The sequence below is a fragment of the Prionailurus bengalensis genome, chromosome D1 (genome assembly GCF_016509475.1).
Source record: "Prionailurus bengalensis isolate Pbe53 chromosome D1, Fcat_Pben_1.1_paternal_pri, whole genome shotgun sequence".
Taxonomy (NCBI): domain Eukaryota; kingdom Metazoa; phylum Chordata; class Mammalia; order Carnivora; family Felidae; genus Prionailurus; species Prionailurus bengalensis.
In genome coordinates this window covers 39,035,578-39,040,224 of record NC_057346.1, presented here as the reverse complement: position 1 = coordinate 39,040,224, position 4,647 = coordinate 39,035,578, and the positions used below count along the sequence as shown (strand labels likewise).

At 51.3% G+C, this 4,647-nt stretch overlaps 1 long non-coding RNA gene across 1 annotated transcript; it reads right to left on the bottom strand.

Annotated features, from left to right (window-relative positions):
• Nucleotides 1–499: 499 nt before the first annotated feature.
• Nucleotides 500–1,258, bottom strand: LOC122483197. Its single transcript, XR_006297327.1, has 2 exons — nt 1,052–1,258; nt 500–813 (listed from the first exon to the last, which is right to left on the bottom strand). It is a non-coding gene; the product is annotated as an uncharacterized LOC122483197 (long non-coding RNA).
• Nucleotides 1,259–4,647: the final 3,389 nt, after the last annotated feature.

Sequence of the window (4,647 nt, the reverse complement as noted above, 5' to 3'; positions counted from 1 at the left end):
GCAATTATGAAGGCAAGATCTGTTCCCCCATGCAGCTGGGACATTCTTGAGGTCACGTTCATCTCTAAGACTGGGGCACCGTGTATTTGTCAAGTAAAAAAGGTTAAAAAAAAAAAAACATGAGGGGCACCTGGGTGACCTAGTCGGTTAAGCGTCCGACTTCGGCTCAGGTCATGATCTCACGGTTCGTGAGTTCGAGCCCCGTGTTGGCCTCTGTGCTGACAGCTCGGAGCCTGGAGCCTGCTCCGGATTCTGCGTCTCCCTCTCTCTCTGCCCCTCCCCTGCTCATGTTCTGTCTCTGTCTCTCTCAAAAATAACTAAACATTTAAAAACAAAACAAAACAAACAAAAAAACATGAGGTGTAGCTGCCTCTCTGCCCGTTTCGTAGGTGGGTGCCATTAAATCTGTTCAAGAGTCTCAACAGGCACCAGGTGTGGTGGTTGAGATGCAGTCCCACCTGGAGGCTGAAAAATACATGAGGCAGTGACCTTTGAAATGGAAAGATTCTGTGGAGCTTTATTCACTCCATACACAGTTACTCGTCACCTACCATGTGCCAGGCATGGTGTAGGCATTGGAGATACAACTATGAACTAAATGCAGTATCTGCCCTCTAGAACCTGCAGTACATAGTCTAGATAGGTTGGTAGTAGCTTGTAGAATTTGGAGTAAGGCCTGGCTTTGGTGCCTGGAAGCCCATCACTGGCGCATCCACCCTCGATGTCAAGCTAGCCCGCCTCTCTGTAGGCTGAGTGTTAATAGCACGGTGTTGATCAAAGTCTTGCTTTCCGAAGAATCCCTCAGGGGCTCACCTGCAGGTGAGAAAGAGGATTGCTATTTAGAAAGGAGGGAAGGGAGAGGTAAGGGTCAGGGAAGGGAAAAGAAAAAAGGCAGAGAGGAAGGGGAGCAGCCTGACTTTCTCAAGCCACTCTCCCTCGATCTACTTGGTACCCCATGTCCTATCTCTAGAAGCAGCCTCTGTACTTTTTGGTCCCTCCCTCCTTTGGGCCACCTCCCTCTGCATACAGTTGAGGTCACTACGGCACTTACTGAGCTCCTTTATAATTGTTTATATGTCTGCTCCTCCTCCCGAGCTGTGAGCAAGTCCCATTCTTTTTATCTTTTGCCCAGAATGTTTGTTTCTTGAGTAAATGAACACATTATCTCCATTTAGACAAATGAAAGCCCAGGTTCAGAAACAGTGTCCTGCCTACCGTCACAGGCAGAGCTAAGGCACAGCTAAACCCTCTGTCTCCAGCCCTGGGCTCTCTCCCTGAGGCCCAGCCACACCAGCAGGATGGCCCTGGGGACTATAATTAGAAAGTCACTTCGCTAGATCAACTTTCCTGTTCCGAGAAGTAGAAGCAGAGACCTAAAGGGGACAGTGGCCTGTGTTCTGAAAGTTGGAAAATAATGGCGCCGTGGGGGCCTGGGTGGAGTTCTCCAGCCTCCGGGTCAGCAAATCTGAAGTCACTCTTGACATCTTCCCCTTCACAAGTCACCGTGTTTCGAATTATTACTGAAGCCAATGGATTCTGCCTCCTCAATACTTCGGATTTGTCCCAACTGCCATCGTCACCGAATCCATTCAGTCTTCTAACTACTCGTCCTCCCCACTAATGACCTCCGCTGTTTATCCTCCATGCTGCAGCCAGACTGTTCTTTCTAGAACGCACGGGCAGTCAGGCTCCTTCCCTCACTGAAACCTTCCCGTGGTTCCCAGTGTCCCAGCAAGGAATCTGTGTCTTTCGCTTCTGACTCCTCACCTCTTTTAACCTCTCACTCCTCTCTCAGGGAGTTCCCCAGGCTACTCTCTTCATGACCAACTGCAGCCCTGAAAATCCTCTCACTCTGCTCTAGGGGTCCCCAGCTTCAGTCCTTAGGCCTTGGAACCAGATCTTTCTCAGACCAGTCCCTTCGAGCTGATGAACTGGCTGCACATCTGGCTTTGGTTGTCATTGCTGACTCTCCCTGTTGCCTCTGACAACCCCTGTGGGTGGTCCAACAGCGTCCCCATCCCTACCTTCATCCCCACCCCACTCTGGCCCTCAAGTTGCTGGTCTGGGTCTGAACGTTTCAGCTCCCACTGGTCTGGAAGGGTAATCAGAATGAATGAATGAGTGAATGAATGAATGAGTGAATGAATGAATGAGTGAATTTCCATACTTCTACTTTCTGCTCAGACACCCAGGGTCCTCGTCCTATGCTGTGGTTCTCAGACACGTCCTGATGCACTTTCCCTTACCCCAGGCCTCATCTCCCCGAAGTGGCTTCTTCTCCAAAATAATCTCAGCCTTCCTTTCTCTATCCCCCAAACCAAAATTTCTCTCCCCATCAGGGTGGCCGACATGGAGAAAGGGTATGATCATGGGCCTCAGCAGGCATGGAGTTCGGTCATCTCTTCACATCTCTTAACCCCGTCTCTCAACTCCTTGTAGCTCGTCAGTTAATGGTTTCTCCCTTCCAGAGCTGTGTGAAGCCAGGTGAGATCATAAATGTAACAGCCCTCTGTATAAAAGCTCAAGGCCCAGAGAAAAGCTGAAATTGTGGGAGATGGCATTTCCGAGCAAGGCTTTCCTCCAGCCGGATGCCCTAGACCCTCCTATCTTCCTGAATTGAAGACCACCGGCCCACTGCTTCTTTTCTGCTTCTCTCAATCCCTATGCCCAAACTGGGATTCGTAATATAGCCATCCCCATCAGAGCTGCTGATGGAGCGGGTCCTCGCGGCAACGCTGTCCTAGGCTTACACTAAGGCACTTGGCCTTAATGTCTCCTACGTGATCCTTGGAACATCTTTCTGAGTCAGGCAGAGCAAGTATTGATATCCCCATTCTATGGCTAAGGACACCAAGTTCAGAAATGTGGAAATACTTGTTCATGATCACAGAACTGAATGGCGGAATCAGGGTTCAATGCCAGGTTTCTTGAGCCTAAAACCATGTCGTTGCCCCCTTGTAGAAGGTAATGTAATGGGCCAGGGGCCCTTATACCTTCACTGATTCCCTTCCTTCCTTCCTTCCTTCTTTCCATTTATTGGAATGCTGGGAATACAAAGGGACAGGCTTGGAGGCATGGGACTTAATCCAAGGTGAGGAGAGCTGTCATTGATGGAGACACAGACCACACAAAGGACTTTGGGGTCCCAGGGCAGGGAGCTGGCATTCTACTGTGTCTGGAGACAGAAACGTGCATCTTTCAAATAGACACATAAGCCTTATCCAAATAAACAATAAATGTGCAAGGGGAGGGAAGCAATCATCACCTCTAAAGGAGAATGTGCTTCAATTTGCCTGTCTTGTATTAGATGCTGTTCAAACTCAACGTGGAAAGCTCCTGGGGTGAAAAATACAGCAGGTGCCCACTTCCAGTACTTTCTCCCCAGGCCTGTCGGCAATAGCATTGGAGGATGAGTGACATCTCTCCCGTGGGCTAACCGGAGGGGTCTAGACCTGTCCCAACAGCGCCTGCAGAAGAGACCGGGGTAGGCTTGTGCAGACACATTCAGACCGGCTCCAGGCACCTCTTAAAGATGAGTCCTCCAGGCACCAAAGAGAGGGACCAGCTCAGAAGTTCTCCTTTTCCGAGGAATCTCCCCAGCACCACCTCAGCCCCGGCCCCCTCCACACTCACTCCCCTGCAGCCCTGAGAGCCGTCCCCACTTGGCTGGCTGGCTGGGAGGCTGGCGTGGAGCCCTCAGCCTGTGTAAGCCAGTGTCCCCTGTCTCCTTTTATACTAGGTTCTAAGGGGGCCTGGGAAGAGCAGCACTAGCCCCGGACCAGTCACGCACCAGCTTCACTTCGCTGCGCTGGCCTCTGTTTCCCCAGCTGTAAACTCACGGAAAGGCTAAGCCTACCCGGCCGGTCTCCCAAGGCTGTGGTGAAGCTGAGGTGAGATCATGCAAGTGACAGAGTTGTGCAAATTCTGGGTCTACGCTGTCGCTGCTTATCGGTATTATGGCGCTCACTGCCCGGTTTGGGCCAGGAGACCCAGGGGATACATGCGGGTGGAGTGTGGAGACAATTTGCAGGAAATAAGCCATAAGGGTCATCCGGATGCAAGGATTAAAATGTCCCTGACTGCCATCTCGGGGAGAGAGGGAACAGGTGGGTGTCCTCTCAGAGACGTATGCAATAGAGCATTTCCAGCCGCCCTTTCTGGAGGAAGAGAGATGTCATAGAAGCCCCGTGGTAACCTGTTCCCTGCCCGCCCCCATGCTGCCAAGTGCAGTCCATGTGCCCAGGAACAGCACCTGCACTCCCAGCTGACACCAATCAGTTCTCAACCCAAGTTTGGCAGCTCAGCACAATCACTGAACGGCTGGGACGAGCTCATGTTTCCCAGCCTCCCGGAAGGGGACTCACAAAGGGAAGGAGGCTAAGAACCATTCCCATGCCCCTGGGTTTCCATTTCCAGGGCTGGGCCCACCTTAACTACTAGAATAGGGTCCGTCTATACAGTAGGTAAGGCCCCCCAGTGTAAGAGGACCTAGAAATATCAGCTAATTCCATAGGTCGTGGGGCCAGCTTTATGAGCCACGTCAAAGTGGATGGATTCAAGGACCAACTCACAGCAGGCTTAGGTTCAAATACAAGTAGGATCTCCTAGAAAAGTGGGCTCGGTATTCAGGTTCTAGGGTAACATACG